Genomic DNA, 19,262 nt, shown 5'->3' on the forward strand with positions numbered 1-19,262 from the left:
TTTAAAATGTAACTAGCACCTAAGTGTCATGACAACAACAAAGCAGTTTTTATGCTTACTTTTACACAGAAGTAAATGGAAAAATATTACCTAAACTTACCTTACCTAAAGTTTGAATACTTTGCTATCTTGCAAGCACTGCTGTGTCCTTCAGGAAATCCAGCTTTTCTTTGTTCTTTCTTTGTTTATCTATTATGTTTGTGTGTCTTTCATCTCCTGTGCCTTACATCTTTCAGTCTTTACCCTTTGCCCTGACTCTCATCCATTCTTTTGCCTCTTCTCTCTTTTCGTAAAAGCATTCTAAGGCTTTCTTTACTTGAATAAATCTGCTGTCATCATCATGCATGTGTTCAAATTGTGCCCATCTCATTCTGCATCATCATCATCACACCTTGTACTGCTCAAGCTCAAATAATGCTTGTATTGGAAATATCTCATGTTTCAAGGTTAAATCAAGGGAAACAGTGTGTGTGTGCGTGTGTATAACAGGAAGTGAACAACATTCTTTCCTAATCAATACACTGTACGTATTCAGCTTGAAATGCTCATATATGTGCATCTAAGATATTGAGTGTGTGTGTGTATTTACATGTTCAAGCCTTCAAAACATAAACTGAAAAAAAAAAAAAAAAAAATATATATATATATATATATTCTCATTTTTACTCACCTGTATGCTTTATATTTTATGATGTATTTTGTTTATGTAGAAATCTTTAAAGGGGTCATCGGATGCTCTTTTACATGTTGTTTGAACATAAATGTGTGTTGGCAGTGTATGTACACATCTACCCTATAATGACAAAAATCCACCAAGTGGCTTTTAATTAATCTGTAAAAATAATTTCCCCTTTTTCAAATCAAGCCATTCTTAGCTTCTTGTCTGTGTGACGTCACACCAACAGAGGCCGCTCCCACAATCGACTGATTGACATGGCCGCTGTACCTTAGACCCGCCCTGAATGAGCAGTAGAGGTGCTCCGATCAGGATTTTTGAGTCCGATCGCCGATCACAGGAAGCTGTATCTGCCAATCTGATCACCGATCTTACCGATCTTTTTAAAGCCTCCTATTAATCATGTAGAATTATTTATTGAGATACTCCAATCAGGGCCTGATGTTTTTTTTGAGAGAGAGAGAGGGGAGTTTTTTTATTTTGAGGGGTGGAGGGGAGCATTTTTTTAGACTCTTTTTTTTCAATATATATATTTATCTCTCAATGTTTGATCATGCAGTGCATTTTTGTTTTTAGAATTGTGCAATTATTGCACAATAGCTTACACACAGCACAAGTCTGGTTTCCACAAACACATTTATCCATTATTTTGATGTCAAATCCATACATTGTTATTGAAAATACTTTTTCAGCATATTTACCGCAAACTATGTGCTGTCAATTTAATTCTGCTTGTGCAGCACAGACTACGTGCGGAAATGATCTCTGCACTGCTGCAGATGCACCGCTTTTGAAACGCACTACTAAACCGCAACCGTGTGCAGCTTGAACGCTTTAATCTGTTAGCATGACTCTGAAAAAAATGCATCGCAAACGGAGGTATGTGAACGTGGTGCTATGTGTTTACACTTCAAGTGTGCATGAGCGCCCAGTCTCCAGGACAGTGCGTGAGCACTGAATGGTTAAACACTTGAAAGAATTAAAAAGAAATGCAGTTCACAAACTTTAGTGATGATGCGACACTGATTCTGTTGTGCAAGTAACAATTCCTGTGTCAACTGTGCAGCTCACTTATAGTCAGACACGATGTGGTGATTGGAAGCTATGTGCGCACTTTTGAGAGTAAAAGAGAGAGGGTGCGTGGTCATTCACTCGTGCTGTTTGTGAAATTACGGCTCACATAAGGTTTTCAAATGACTTTATAAGTTATTAGATTGAAGAAATATGAATTGTACCTCACCTTCAGCATTATAATTGTTTTACCCGTGCCGAAAAGCGCCTCAGACGATGTCGCTGCATGTCGTAGCAAACCTCTCACAGCAGGCGCGTCATCAGTTTTAGATCGGTTTATGAGATCGGCCTTTTTAGAGACTGCCGATCAAACATCCACAAGGGATTATCGGCCGATAACGATCGGTAGTAACGTGCTAATTAGCAAGTTTAGCGGCTTAAGTAAACAGAGCACGGCTCTTTACTCCACAGAAGAGAGGGGCGGGGTGAGCAGAGCTCATCTGCATTTAAAGGAACATGCAACAGAATGGTCTGATTTCTGCAGAGCTGATTTTGACACTGAGGAATTTTAACCAAAGTATGATATAGACTTTTCATTAAGACCCTAAAGAATCATATCAACTTGTGGAAAATCCATCATCCAATGACCTCTTTAAAGAATCCTTTCACGATCCTTTCTACACAATGATGAGCTCTAAAATGACACTGAAAAAGTACCATAAAAATAAAGTAGTCTATGTGTAGCCCCCAGTAGATTTAGACAGAATATCTAATGAGACTGAGAAATGCAGAATGAGTTAACAAATCTGTATTGACAGAAAAGGGTTATTATTTTTTATTTAGAGAATAACATATTACACATTACAATCAATGAGGTTAAATTTAATGTGGCTGTTTATCTCTCATCTCATCATTCACGATGCTCATTTCAGTCTGTGCATGTGTGATTTCGTAGTATTTTGTGAAGAACACATGCCATGATAAACACACACCCTGCATCATATGTCTTCTGTGTTTCTCATTTGCTTATCACAGCTGACTGCTTACAAAGAATATTACATGCAGGATATCACAAGTCTTCAAAAGCTCAACCCAGTGAGACATGAAATTAATGTTCTTTAAAGACGAGCTGCTGAATACAGATTTTTGTTGTTCATTTCAAAGCGATTTTGTTGTTAAAGGTGTGACTGAAGACGTAGTTCACCAAGTGGTGTAATAGTGACAATACTGTGAATTAACCTCATCTGTATACACACACATTTGCATACTGCTAAAGGTATTTAAGTACTTTAAAATACTACATACAGTTCTGCTACATTTTCCCACATTCATCATAGAGGATATTGTAATAATATTTGGCAATTAGTAAATGACATTGACGTTTTTGCTCTAGAGCCGGTCTTCCCATAGGCCTTGTACATGGTCATCTAAGACCCCAGCATGCCAAGGATGTCCTGTGTGTACACATACAGTCATCTCACTATAACTACAGGTGTAGGAATGCTTTTTGTCCCTTTGTTCTTTTGAACGGCAGAAATAGTACTTGTTAATGCAGAAGGATTGTCTCAAAACATTGTTAAAAGAAAAAAAAAAAAGATATAAATAATAAACAAAAATAAATAATTACATTATTTTTATCCAGGTAACATAATCAAGGTAATATGTTGCCCTCATGCTGCAAGCCATCTATTTTGACAGTTATTTCAACAAAGTACAAGGCATAAAGCTTTGTGATGCATTATTAAATGTCCTTGTTATTGTTTTGATTTTATGGCAGAATCAAAACATTTAAAGTCACTTGCTACAGTTGCTGTGTATTTGAACATTTAATTTTTTTTTCTGAGCACTTTGGGAATAGGCCTATATTAAATGTCTTGGCCATAATTAATTGAAATGCTCAGGATCGTAAGCAAACTGTCAGTGTGGTTAAAATGACCCTCAAAATGACCCCCAACTTTTAGAGCATTTTCACTGTCAACAAACAATACTGTCAGTAATTCAGTAAAAAAAAAAAAAATAATAATAATAAGAAGAAGAATATAAAGAATAGGACAGATACAAGCCTAGAGTGTTTCTTTCACAGCTCAATACGCTTTTAAAGGAGAAGTCCACTTCCAGAACAACACTTTACAAATAATTTACTCACCCCCTTGTCGTCCAAGATGTTCATGTCTTTCTGTCTTCAGTCGTAAAGAAATTATGGTTTTTGAGGAAAACATTTCAGGATTTTTCTCCATATAATGGACTTCATTGGTGCCCCGATTTTGAACTTCCAAAATGTAGTTTAAATGCGGCTTCAAAGGCTCTAAACGATCCCAGCCGAGGAAGAAGGGTCTTATCTAGTGAAACGATCGGTCATTTTTGTTGAAAAATGAAAATTTGTATACTTTTTAAGCACAAAATGCTGCATATTAGTGATGGACCGTTCTTGAACGATTCATTCATTTTGAACAAATCTTTAATGTGACTCGGGAAGAACGAGTCGTCTCGCGGAGTGATTCGTTCAGTCGCGCATACGCAACATCCTATTAGGTTCTGTACTGGAATTAGTTCAACTGTTTCGAGTCGTTCGTTCATCTTATGGGGCTGTCATGTGATGAACGAACGACTTGAACCCGAAGACTCGAGAGATGAACTAATCAATTCTTTTTCCAGCTCAAACTGCTTTTGTTGAGTTTATGGGGCTGTCATGTGATGTGCAATGAATTGATCTTTTCTGGTTCTTATAGCATTATAGTTTTGTCTTGTTTGTAGTGTGATCAACGTTTGTGTAAGCAGTAGATGTGTTAGGAAAGTAACATGTAATATTTTAATTATATTTTGCTAAAATGAACGAAATGACTCAAAAAGATTTGTTCATTTTGCTGAACGAGACTCAAAGGTCCGAGTCGGTAGAATGATCCGAACTTCCCATCACTACGAATCACGTCTAAGTTCATCTTCTGTGTACTCCGGGTAAAAAAAGGTAGGATATGGCGAAAAACTCCATCTTATTTTCTCCTAGCACTTCAGAATTGTGTCAAACAGCGTTTGACAGCGCGTTCGCTTTGTAAACACTGGGTCTGTGGTTCCGCCTACATTCGGTGTGACCTTTCGACATGATTCAATAATACGTGAATGCGCATCCCAGAGCCTGTGCTACACAAGCTTTTGTGCTTAAAAAGTATACAAATTTTTATTTTCCGAAAAAAAAAAATGACAGATCGTTTTGCTAGATAAGACCCTTCTTCCTCGGGTAGGATTGTTTAGAGCCCTTAAAAGCCCCATTTAAATGCATTTTGAAAGTTCAAAATCGGGGCACCAATGACCATTATATGGAGAAAAATATTTTCCTCAAAAACCATAATTTCTTTACGACTGAAGACAGAAAGACATGAACATCTTGGATGACAAGGGGGTGAGTAAACTTTTTTGCATTAATTTATTTTAAGGCTATTCTGATTTTATACACTTTAGATCACTACAGCTTTTTTATTGGTTTACGATCAGGACTTTGACTTGGCAATTCCAGAACCATTCATTTATGGCCATTCATTTGTGGATTTGCTTGCTTGTTATGTTTCCTTACATGGTGATAGTCTTGTGAGTGGAAACTTTCAACAGTTCAGCTTCAACTTTCGTACAGATATATAATGTGAAGTTGTTTTTTTGTAATGAGGTTCTTTTTCTCAGATGTAGTGTGTGTAATATCAGTCTTGTCTTGACGTTCTTTATCGAGAGCAGAAGTGTCTTTCTTAGACCAGATTTGTGTGTCTCTTTGTCTCTTTTGGTTGACTGGTACACAATCACACTGACTTGGTGCTGGAACTGTCTATTGATCTCTTGATGATACTTTGGGGTTCTCTTAGATGATACTTTCTGGAGGATATTGCAGTTTGCTTTTGGGATAAATTTGGTGGGACAACTCACCTTTTACACTTGCCCAGGCCTGAAACCTGAAAAATGTTCTTTCCCTGTATTTTGGGAAGCTCATATGACTTAATATCTTGATACACTTCAGGTTTTGAGGTTTATATAATTTAATTCAATTCAAGTTTATTTGTATAGCGCTTTTCACGATACAAATCATTGCAAAGTAGCTTTACAGAAAATTAAAGTTTCTGCAATATATTTAGTAGCTTACTAGTGGTGACTATGTCAAGTTGATCTACATATGGCAGAGATGTATGGTAAAAATCAATTAAAGACGTAATCAAACAGTAATGAATTATATGTTGCAATCAAACTTATAGCAAAATTCAGTAGTTCTGCATGTTGTTTCAGTGTTGACATCATCTGAAGTCCTCTGAGGGGTTGGCATCATCTCTTCTTAGGTGTTTTGGATCCAGACTGAAGCTTGTGTAAATCCTAATTGACTCAAGTCGACTCAAAACCTGCCTACCTTTGATTTTATTTTTTCTTTTTAGCACTGAGCATGATAAATTGTTTAAAATATGGACTTTAAATATGAAAAACACTGTCACAATGTGATATGCTGACGTAGCCATCCATAAAATGCTGCTAGATTTTGCCCTAAAATATGTATTGTCCTTTCTCTTGCCCAGGTTTTTTATTTATTTTATTATTTTTTTTTTAAACACATTTCAGTTTGTTCACATCCTTATACACTAAACGGTACATTACAGTACATACTTGTTTCTCTCCATTCACACTTCTTTTCTCCACATTTACTCCTGTTTTGCATACAAGCATTAATGCGCAAACCAATGCCAAACTCAGTTAACCTGCCTTACGGATGTGGGTGTAGCTCATGTCATTTCTAGTTTGTGAAGTGACTTTAAAGTCCCACATATCCCTCCTTCATTCATTCAAGTATTCATTCCAAGGACCAATACACATTAGTAAAATGATCATTTTTCTGTCTTTTGTTTATTTTTTCGTCCTGTGTTAAAATGTCAAATAATTCAAGCAGTTATATTTAAATGTATTCGTAAAATGAATTTATACACTCCACACAGGTTCCAGAACAAAATCAAATAGATGCTTTTGAAATTAGTGGTGGTGCTCTGATAGTTGAAGTGCAGAAGTGATGTGTAGGCAAAAGCACCTAAACACCCCCGGTACTATAAAAATAGTACGAACATTGTAAGCATACCAGTACAGTAGGACATTTTAAAATGTTAATTACTTGACATTCAGAAGTATAAAGTCATAATGAGCTATTATATAAAAGCATTTTAAAATGTACAGGGTATAACCAATAGCCATGCTAATTTAGTACAACACAGGGTTTATAACAATTTTCCACATGACATACAAGGTGTAAAAACAATTTATATAAAGATGCAGTAGATGTATGTAATGTATGGTGAACAAAATAGTGCTGAGGAAGGCATACATAGTGCTTTGATAAATGGCTACCATTACTTGAGTGATTTTTAAACAGCCTTTGTTAATGTTTAAAAATGTATAATTTCGTAAATAAAAAAAAGACATAATAAGTGAATAGGGACAGAAGTGATATCAATATTTCTATAAAGTATGATATTTTATATGAAAATGCTGCTATGTTATTACTGTCATTATTATTGTCATGAAACTCTTGATTGATTGATTAATAATTAGGCCTAAATATCACACTAGCAAATTAGAGACAATAAATAGATACATTAATTGTAATAGGAAAACAATCATTTCAAACAATCAATCAAAGAAACAATCAATTAGTTTTGGCCATTTTTACAAACAAGTAAAATAGCATTTCAAATCATTCTATAATATCTTTCATATTATAGTTGAGAATCTTTCTATAAAACTTTGTGCAAAGTTTGGTTCAGGTGGAAGATTCCTGGAGCTGTCGAAATCCTGGAAAATTTGATTTCCATTAAACACGTATCAAATGCATGTAGTAGTATGCAAACAAAATGCAAAATATAAATGTTCTCTAAATGTCTTTTTCCAACATTTTCTTTTGTGTTTTACTTTTTTTTCCCTCTCGCAGGAATGTCATAGAACATTTTTCCACTATGAAGAACATTTTATGTAATGGAAAGGTTAAATTAATGTTAAAAGTTCTTAATGGAACCATCAATACCAATGCAATACATACTAAATCAACAGCTAAACAACATAATATTAAATTTGGAGGTCTATGGCAATTCCCAGTCATACTAGTCACCAGTCAGAACTTTGTAACAAAACTTAACAACAGTTTAGATAATTTCAACAATGACTAGTAATAATCTAGAAATGTTCAGCCTAGCAACCATACAGAATAGTTAGAACAAGAACAATGTTTAGCGACAGAACAGCCTAAGCAGAAAAGTGTATTCCCTTTTGTCTTTCATCTCATGCATTGTCATTTTATTGTCAAGTGAATGGTTTGACTGTGTGCCGTTTCCAAAGCCTCTTCAACACACCAGCTTGTTGGTAAATGGATTTCATCAGACCCTGTTCATGGCCCATTAACTGCATTTCTCCAGGGTCTCCTTCATGCCTTCTTTCATGCAAATTTCCTTTTGCTCCCATTTGTTTATATCTGCTGGAACATCCCTTTTTAAAGAGAAACAGTAAAGAGTTAAACTAGCTTTCTACTACAGTAAAATCATACTGTCATTGAATTGTGTGTATTCATTGAAGCTTAGCTCAATGTTTTTTTTGTTTATGTTAAACTGGTCAATATGGCAGTAATCTTAACCGGGGGTTTACATAACACCATTTTCTTTTAGTTGTTCGTTTACACAACAGTGTTTTATGGGGCCTTAAAATGCTTTTTTTTTAAACGGACTGTTCCTTTAGAAAGTGACATTACCAACTACTGGCGTGGCATGCATAATACGGCTTTTTAGTCATTAGGAAAATCCTTGTGATTGGGGATCTTTTTACATTTACATTTAGTCATTTAGCAGACGCTTTTATCCAAAGCGACTTACAAATGAGGACAATAGAAGCAATCAAATCAACAAAATAGCTGTAATATGCAAGTGCTATTTATTATTTTTTTTAAGAAAACAAGCAGTTAGAAAACTAATAGAGCGCAAGTGGGGTTTAATAGAGGGTCGAGTGTTTTTTTTTTTTTTTTTTTTTTTTTTTTTTTTAATAAAAAAGAAAACAAATGCATAAAGAATTAAAGAGAGTGCTAGAGTAAAAGGGTCAAATAAAGATGGAAGAGATGTGTTTTTAGCCATTTCTTGAAGATGAGGGGGGCAGATTGAGTGGGGCAGGTCATTCCACCAGGAGGGAACAATTGATGTAAAAGTCTGTGAAAGTGATTTTGTGCCTCTTTGGAATGGCACAATAATGCAACGGACCTAGTAGGGTTGGGAGATTTTTTATATATATATATATATATATATATATATATATATATATTTTTTTTTTTCTGATTTTGCCACAATTTTACAGTATTTTTATTTAAAACCAGGAATCGTAATTTAAAAGATTGAATTAAACAATAGCTAAATTTACAATCAGAAACGTTAAAAATATGCTAATTATAACACTTAAGAGACAAAAAATGATCTGAATGGTGCACGTGATGAACCGCTACCGTGTGATGTGCTCTGTGAAGGACCTTAACATAGAACATATCACTAGGTAACATTTTATGGCATTAAGAATGCACATTTGTGTTGACAAAGGTGTGACGTGTGCAGTGGAAATGGAAAAAAAGCAAGGTTATGTGTCTTGCCTCTTTTGAAGTTGCAGTAGAAATAACAGAACTGATTGTGTTAGCTACATTTACTGTTAGAGATCAGACAGATTACATGAGCTAGATTCACGGTTAGATGTGCTCTTTAATACAATGTAGCACGAAATAAACACGAAGATATGTTGAAAGATACAGTACAACTTACCAAATTGATCATATAATCACTCAGTGTTTCAGCTGAAAGAAAGATGTTAAATAAAGCATCTTGTGAACAGTCTCTTGCATCCAGTGTTCACAGTTCATTAGTTATTAAAAACACTAGGGAGCTTAATTACTGTTTGACTATATATGTATGTTTCAATAAATCTATCATAAAGACAAGTTTTTATGAAAACTACCTCATGTGCAATTGAGTACATAGTCACACAAACAGAGTGTGATTATTATATCTGAAAATAAATAGCATTAAATATAATAGTGTTGTTGTTCATTTTAACCTCTAATGTACAAAATCAGAGGATTCCCTGTATAGTTTTTCGTATCAGTTGGGAGAGATTATTTTTTTCCATAAGAAAACCAAACAATCAGTATCCGCATGGGTATCGGCAAATATCTTTCTGAATAATCATAATAATAATCGGCTGAGAAATTTTATATCATTTCATCTCTCTCTCTCTCTCTCTTTCTCTCTCCAATAAACCAGTAAAGGAGATAGATTTAACTCAGTAACTAATAACAAGACAAACAAGAGGAGGAGTGGAGAAACAAGGGGACAGGAATAGCAGGACAAAGCCCATGTGCTTAATGTCCTAATTTTTCAAAATTATTTTGTTTTTTTTCTTTATAGAGTCCATGTTAGTAACGATTTTGCATCAAACACTAGCAATTTAGTAATGACCATTTCCCATCTCAGACCATGTGAATAAATCATTGTTATAATTTGTTAGCTGTAAGCTGTATTTTGCAGTTCTTGCTGCACTGAGGATCTTTAGCTCCTCTATTGCCATTTTTGATTGAAACATAAACCTGTTAGTTTGTTCAATCAATCCGATGGTTTTAGGTATGTATTTTATAGGTATGTTTTACATCTAAGCTTAAGCTACTGTAAATATTTAAACTATCCATCCTGTGAAATTACGTAATCATGTCATGTTTTTATTCATTTCGCCATTGTGTGGTGTGCTGTGTTAGGTTTATGTCCTTTTTTATGTATTTATTTATTTTTTACAAAGACCAGTGGAGTTGGACAAATGAGGATGGCTGTACTCCTGCAGAGTTTTACTCCAACCTTGATAAAAACGCACCTGCTTGTAGCTTTCTAGTAGCCCTAAGGCCTTGATTAGCTTGTTCAGTTGTGGGTTGGAGTGAAACTGTGCAGCACTGTGGCTCTCCAGAACTGACAATGGCCACCCCTGTTATAGCACATGACTGAAGAGATGCAGGGGACACAGATTTTAGTCAGCACTATATAAATTAAGCTTAAGGGTAAGGTGTACTTTACTGACCCAGAGGGAAATTTGTCTTGGGCTCAAAAAACAGCCACTGCATCACAACACTTAAAAACAACACATTGCACAATAAAAAAACAAGCATACCTTAGTCTCTGACTTACAGCAATAAACACACACACACACACACACACACACAAGATATTCTTAATCTCCTTCCTGATGGTGACATTTCAAATTCCAGATTCAACATGTGTGTTGTATCATTTAGGTTCTTATATGTCTCCCTTAGCATTGATTTTTCATACTAGGTCTGGAGATAGGATTGTTCCTTTATGTCAACGATCTTCATGGCTGTATGAATAAGCTGTGTAAGCTTAGACTTTAACTGCACTGTCAGGTTATCTAATCACATTCTCCTGTACAGCTTGATAGACCAACATCATTATCTTACTACTAACACCATAAAGTCTAAGTCTTCTTCTTGTATCCTAGAGCACAGGCTTGGACATTCCATGACAGTGAACACTCAAAATGAACACCTAGGTATTTATATGAAGGCAGCTGCATAATGGAAACATGAATAAATACTGGACTGTGATCTTCAATTACGCAACTACACATTAACAACAAGATGATGGGCATCACACCACTCTACAAACTGTTCACTTTCAGTGGTAAGATGATATATCTTGATCTTTATATAACCAGCTAAGAATAGCAGTGTCATCACTAAATTTCACAAAATAATTGTTGGTGGTTTCACTCACGCGACCGTTTGTATACAATGTGAAGAGAACTGGGGAGCTCACACACCCTTGAGGGTTCCTGTACTAATAAATTTGGAGTCTGAAATCATCTTATTAACATTAACCTGCTGGGTTCTGTTAGTTAAAAAAGAAATATATCATTTTATAATAAAAGGATTTACATGCATCTGTTTACATTTATTCAACAATAAATATGGCTGTAAAGAATTAAAAGCTGAACTAAAATTAATAAAAAGAAGGCATGCATATGCCTTAGTGTCCGCTAGATGTTTTAGGACTAAATGGGTGACACTTGCTCCTTCCCTGTGGAAGGTGGGTGGGGCTTTTCTGGAATCGGAGTAATCAGAGATTTTTCCCCAAAGTGCAGAAACTCTATGTAAGCCCTATGAGTATTGAAAAAGTGTACACCAGACGGGGGTAGGTTCTACTGCACAAGTTCCACAAAGGTGGGCAGAAATCCCATGAGTACCTTTAAATTTAAATACCTTTAAAAGCAGGCATGGGCAAACTTGGTCCATGGGCAAACTCACCTGCCTGTAGCTTTCTAGTAATCCTGAAGACACTGATTAGTAAACTCTGCAGAGACACTGTCCTCCAGGACAGAGTTTGCCCTTGCCTGTACTAGAGGGTCTACGATAAATTACATTCATCAGAAAAATTATTAGTTTCAATCTGAATGTAAAAATCATTTGATTCATTAGCCTTCTGTAAGCCATCATTTACGCTTGCATGTGCTTTACTTGTTTCCATATTTGTAACAACCTTCATTGCATTTTTAGAGTTCAAAGTGGGAAAATGATGCTCTTTCTGTCTTCCCCTTGCTTCCCTTAACTGATAATTAAGGTTTTTCTTTGTGTGGTTTTCAGCCCAACATAATCTTTGTTTTTAAGCACTTTCCCCCCCGATTAATGCAGTTCTTTAGTTGTTTAGTTATATGTGACTCTTTATTCGGATATATGATAACTTTCTTTTTAGAAACTTATATAGTCTGTTATTGTCTCTCTAGTCTCATCAATGTCCATATTATTAAAAAAACCCATCCCAGTCTGTGTATAGATAGCAACCTTTAAGTCTTTCTTTGGCATGATCTAACCACACTTCACATATAACCGTGACATATCCCCCCTCTAATGGTGGCTCCAGACACCCTAACACCAAATACCAAAAAGTTCAGGAGGTTGGTGGAGTTAGTCCGGGGAGTGGGATGGAGGGGAAAAAGGAAAAGAATCGCAGAACAGTGGCTGGCCTGGGCTGTGGAGCAGAGGGCAAGATCGTACAATACAATACGATACAAATTTTATTTCTATAGCACATTAAAAACAACTGCAGTTGACCAAAGTACTTTCCAGGACCATTACATAGTCACACAAACAAAATTACAAATGAAAAAATTAAATCCTGATCACTCAGTCAATTCCAAAATCTATACTAAAAAAATATTCAAATTTAAATCTAGACTTAAAAGCATCCACAGATGGGGAAGATTTAATATGCATTGGAACAGGGTTCCATAAATGTGGAGCTACCACTGAGAGAGCCCCATCACCCTTTGATTTTAAGCTAGATTTAGGAATATGAAGAATCATCTGATTCGAAGATCTCATATTCTGTCTCATATACTGTGATAAGGAATCAAAAGGTCAGCAATATATTTTGGGGTAATGCCATGCAACGCTTTAAAAGCCATCAACAAAACATTAAGTTCAATTCTAAATATCACAGGCAACCAGTGTAAAAAAATCAAAACTGGGGTAATTCAAAAGTTGGTGAAAGTTTGGCAGCAGCATTTTGTACTAATTGAAGATGAGATAATTGACATTATGAAATCCTTATATATACAGAATTACAATAATCAATGCGTGATGATACAAAAGCATGAATAACAGTGGTAAGCAGCTATGGCCGCCACATAAACCTTCAGAGTGGAGAGAGATAACACTGTGGAGAAATGCTCCTGCAGAAACTCCAGAACTGTACCAACTGGGTAGTTGACAAGGTCTTGCAGTCGCTATCCGCACCAAGAAGTTCCACTTCAAAGCGCACTGTTTCCTCCTGGCGGGAGCTTTGGACTGGGGTATTGTTTCAGCAACCTCGGTTGAGAGTCCGGATGTTAGGAGCTGTACCCCCTCATGGCCATGGCAACAACCTCCATAACTCTGGGTGGGAGTGAAGGATGGTGCCTCCTGCCTGAGAAAGAAGGTCCCTCCTGATCTAAATCTCTAGTGGAGAGCCGTCGAGGAGGGACACAAGGTCCGAGAACCACACTCGGAGCGGCGAGAACTGGGCCACTAGCAGAAGATGGACCCCGTCCCGGCGCACACTCTCTACAACTCACGAAAGCAGAGCACATCGGCACACCACTTTGGGGTGGAGTCTCCATTTCCCGGTCCTCAGCCCCTGCCACGACTTTGGCCTTGAGACAGGAACCAAGGTTTCTTCCACGTCTAAGGCACGTAAGCATCGCTGCGTGACCTTAATCATGCAAAGTGGGTTGTGCTTCAGGGAAAACCCGCTGGTCCTGAGCCACCACTGCAAAGGTCTCATGTACAGCAGGCCAAAAGGTATAACACTGGACGCAGCTGCCATCAGATCTAACAGTCTCTGAAACTTTTTGACAGTGAGTAATTGGTCTTCTGTGACTGTGCTAGTATTAGCCAGTTTTTGAGGTAGTTTAGTATGTAGATGCCCTGGAGTCACAGCCGAGCCAGAGCAGCATCCACACACTTGGTGAAAGTGCAGGGTGGAAGGTACAGGCAGAACAGAAGAACCCGATACTGGTATGCTTCAGTCCTGAAAGCAAACCTCAGAAACTTTATGTGTTAAGAAGGATGGCTATGTGAAAGTACACGTCCTTGAGATCAATGGTGATATATGGTGCCCTGAAGTGGATGACCGGCAGGGAACGACCAATCTGACCACTCTAGCGCCCTCCTTAGAGGGGACGAGCATTCACATGTTAGCTTTAATGGCTTGGTAGGGATAGTGTCGACGGTGGGGAGAGATGGCTCACAAGTGTCTGCTCCAATGCTGGCATCGCCCTATATGCCTTCTGATTCAGCCCTATGATGTTGGAGTAGGTGCTTACAGTGGAGCTGAAGAGTCGGGTCCAGTATGGACAGATGAAGTGCCGGGCTCTCTCTTTGGGGGGAAGATACCACACTGCGTGAGAGGAGCTGAAGCGGACACCGCCACCTTGGGAGGTTCTGCAGCGAACGCAGCCACCTCAAGAGGAACTAGAGCGGATTCAAGACTTGAGCAGGCTCTGGAGTGGATCCATGGTCTGAAGTGGGCTCTGCCGCAGATGAACGTAAAATGAAGACTTGACTAGGCTTGAGTTGAGCTGACTTGACTTGACAAACAAGAATATTAACATGGACAAAACTTACTAAACAGTAGATACAGGGAAACAATACTTGACCAGAGAAAATGGCAACAAGAGGGCTATAAATACTAAACAATACAGGTCACATGACACATTCCAACCAAAGAGAACCAAGACACATGACTAAGACAACCAGTCACAACATGACACATTTCAGAATCAGAATCAGAATTAGCTTTATTCGCCAAGTGTGCGCAAACACACAAGGAATTTGTTGTGGTTTTTTAAGGTGCTCCTGGTACATACATACATACATACAACATTTAAATAAAATAAAAAACTTAAAAATAAATAATAATGTATGAATCTGGAACAGATGATTTATGTACAGATTTGTGCATTATTTTCTCTATATACAGCTATATAAATAAGAGATGTGGATGAGTATTTACATAATAATACTACAGAAAGAGACAATAATTAGAAATGGAGAAAGAAATACATAAATGAATTGTAGAACCCAGGTAATGTTCATGTTTATCTGTTTAAACTGGAGATGGCATTTGGGAAGAAGCTGTTTTTATGTCTAGATGTTTTAGTGCTCAGGGATCTGTAGCGTCTGCCTGAGGGGAGAAGTGCAAACAGGTTGTGTCCGGGGTGAGAAGGGTCTTGGATGATGTTTCCTGCCCGTTTCTTCACTCTGGAGATGTAAGTCCTGAAGGTTGGGCAGGTGCACACCAATGATTCATTCTGCTGTCCTAACAGTCCGTTGCAGTCTTCTTATATCTGATTTACTGGCTGCCCCAAACCAGACAGTTATAGAAGAGCACAGAACTGACTCGATAACAGCTGAGTAAAACTGTGTCATCAGTGCCTGTGGTAGATTGAACTTTTTCAGTTGACGAAGAAAGTACAACCTCTGCTGGGCTTTTTTCACAATTGAGTCAATGTGAATGTCCCACTTCAGGTCCTGGGAGATGTTAGTTCCTAGGAACTTGAATGAGTCCACTGCAGCCACAGTGCTGTTCATGATGGTGAGAGGGGTGAGTGCAGGGGGCTTTCTCCGGAAGTCCACCGTCATCTCTACAGTTTTGAGCGTGTTGAGCTCCAGATTGTTGCGACTGCACCAGAGAGACAGCTGCTCAACCTCCTGTCTGTAAGCAGATTCGTCGCCATCCCGGATGAGACCGATGACAGTGGTGTCATCTGCAAACTTCAGAAGTTTGACAGAGGGGTCTTTAGAGGTGCAGTCATTTGTATAGAGGGAGAAGAGCAGTGGGGAGAGAACACAACCCTGAGGAGCTCCAGTGCTGATGGTGCGGGTGCCGGATGTGAGTTTTCCCAGCCTCACTAGCTGCTGCCTATCTGTCAGGAAGCTGGTGATCCACTGACAGATGGAGGTGGGTACAGAGAGCTGTGACAGTTTAATCTGAAGGATATCTGGAATGATGGTGTTGAAAGCAGAGCTGAAGTCCACAAACAAGATCCTTGCATAGGTCCCTGGTTTGTCCAGATGTTGAAGGATGTAGTGCAATCCCATATTGACTGCATCATCCACAGACCTGTTTGCTCGGTAAGCAAACTGCAGGGGGTCCAGCAAGGGTCCAGTAATGTCCTTCAAGTAGGCCTACATCAGTCTCTCAAATGACTTCATGACCACAGATGTTAAAGCAACAGGTCTGTAGTCATTAAGTCCTGTGGTTTTTGGTTTCTTGGGTACAGGGAAGATGGTGGAGCATTTGAAGCAGGATGGGACTATACATAGCTCCAGAGATCTGTTGAAGATCAATGTGAAGATAGATGATAGCTGGACAGCACAGGCTTTAAGGCAGGCTGGAGAGACACCGTCTGGGCCTTTGGCTTTCCTTATCTTCTGCTTCCTGAAGACTTTGCAAACATTTAGCAATGGAACCAATGAAAGCATGAATCACTAACAGAGAATATCAGGGAATAACTAACAGAGAACATGACTATGATAAAACTACACAATAAAACACCAACTAAACATAAAACCAACCGTGACAGGTGCATCCCTATTTAAAATAGTCATGGGGCTACACTGTAAACACTTTTGATTAACACAACACATGTAAAATTATAATTGTTGTAACTCTTTAATTATGTGCTTAAATATGTTAACATTCGTTGTGTGTAGTATTTCATAAACATTTTGTTGTCTGTGTTGATTAGAGTAAATTATGAGAAGTGTGAATGTCTTGCAATGAGCAATGGAACTACTTTTGTAGGTGGATAAACTTCCAGTAATGTGTTACATACTTTCAGTGTTTACAGTTTTTTCCGTTTAAAAAGTTGCTTTCTGGTATACTGCTGAACTTTCTGGTGCTTAACTAGCTTTACATAGTCATGGTGGCGGATATTGCAAGTACTGTGTGGAGATAACTTTGCATAAATAAGAAATACATTAGTAAGTGTAACGGATCCACTAAGGCAAACGTAGTGTAGAACTCGTGCAGTTTATTGACAATCCATAAATGTGAACACTAACAAAACTTGACATGACTTGACCATGAATAGAACTCACCATTAGCATTACAGTAAACAACAACATTAATACACGACAAACTAACATAGCAAACATGAGGGCTTAAGGTGTGTTCACACCATTTTGTAATTACTGTAATTCATGTCCTTGGACTGGGGATTATCCCTTTTTTATACAGACAGTCAACAAAATGAACGTGTGAAAGAATGTTACGGGCAGCTGTAAAACACATAATTACAATATTGCATTATATTTGTGTGCTACTGCCAAATATTGCAGAACACAGAAAGCATGTCAGGTAAAAAATAATTACTTGCTATTGTATTGTTTGATTGTTGTTTGTTATTATTAACGACGGCAATAAATGTGTTATTGCTAACCTAAACAAACAACAAAATAATGACAACATTAACACTTACATAATATGTTCTTTATATTATAGTACATTTTAGTGTCTATATATGTATATTTTCCTCTTTTTTTTAGAGCAGTAATAGCTTCATTTTAAAGCGGCATAATTTTTCTCTGGTTCCACGTGAGGTGCAGCAGTCACGTGGTACAAGCCATAGCTCTCACAAGTTGTAATTATGAGTTCTGTGAGGACGTGAATGCTTTTTACAAATTGGCATCTTGTAATTACGGTTATTACAATATGGTGTGAACACACATTTAAGTACTAGACAAGGGGAATACATGACTAAACCAACCAATGCGCAAACAGAACTGAGAATCACATGACAGGACAATGAACCAGTGAGAACAAGACATATGAATTAGACAACCAATCAAAACATGACACATACTGTACACTTGGCAAAATAACATGAGGATCAAGAAAGCACATGACAAACCAGGATTAAACTATAAAATAAAAGATGAGAACACAAACACAAACACAACCCAAACCAATGTGACAGTAAGTTTCACTGTATTAAATCTCATACTGACTCACAATGGCCCACATAAAGGAAACTAAGTTGCTTGCACAGTCTGTTTTTGGGTGATTTGAACTGAATTTTAATGTTGACTGCAATCCCTTGCCCCATTGACTTTAATTGTAACTACCATACTAAAACACTAATTTTGTTTGTCTGTCCTGCTCTGACTGCCACTATGTATTGAAAGAATTCACTGGAGCGTTCACGTTTCATTGTTATTTGTTCCATAAATTGTTGTATTCCATAAACTGCAAGTTTTCTGCTAAATCTGTGGACATTTTTTATTACTGAACAGCAAAAAAAATGACAGTAAATTACTTAATTAGTGTAAAAGTAAAATCAAATGTAAGTGTGTACATGTACAAAGACACACACAGACACACACACAGATGCTTGGCTAGTCAAGTGAAAAGCCACATCTCTAGCCTTTGAGATAATGTTTGGCCCGGGGTGTAGTGGAGTGGATTTGGGAGCTTTGAGAGTGAGGTTAGAGGAATTATGGGAGCAGGAAAAGGATTAGATTCAGTTTCATCCCCACATAAGCTATGAGCACTTTTGACTGTCTCCTACCTTCTCTGTCCTTCTCTGTAAACAAACAAAATACTGCTCATTGGAATAAATATAAACGTAATAAATTAGATTTTAAATCATAAAACATAATTAGTTTAGAATCAAAGTACTGAACAGTGCAGTAGTAGAGAACATTTTCAAATCTAACCAGAAGTGTAAATTGAAAAAAAGTTGAAATGTTATGGAACAAGTGCAATTTCAGTGTAAATGACAAAGAATATAAATACTGCAGTCACATTAGTGAAATGCCAGTGCAAATTTTGTGGACAAGGTTCTGTTGTCAGTGGTGTAGAGATATATGCCAAATCACATGAGTGTCACTGCCAAATCAAGCAGCTTTTCATTGCTCATAGTATGGTTCAGATCTTCCTTCCGATAGTACATCTAGTAAGGTTAAAGGGACAGTCCAGCCAAAAATGAAAAAATTCTGTCA

General features: G+C 37.3%; 1 protein-coding gene across 1 annotated transcript in view; it reads left to right on the forward strand.

Moving 5' to 3' along the window:
• cacna2d3a (calcium channel, voltage-dependent, alpha 2/delta subunit 3a) overlaps positions 1-19,262 on the forward strand; it is a 170,475-nt gene that overhangs the window by 3,593 nt on the left and 147,620 nt on the right.

This window comes from Labeo rohita, chromosome 8, assembly GCF_022985175.1.
Source record: "Labeo rohita strain BAU-BD-2019 chromosome 8, IGBB_LRoh.1.0, whole genome shotgun sequence".
NCBI classification, from domain to species: Eukaryota; Metazoa; Chordata; class Actinopteri; order Cypriniformes; family Cyprinidae; genus Labeo; species Labeo rohita.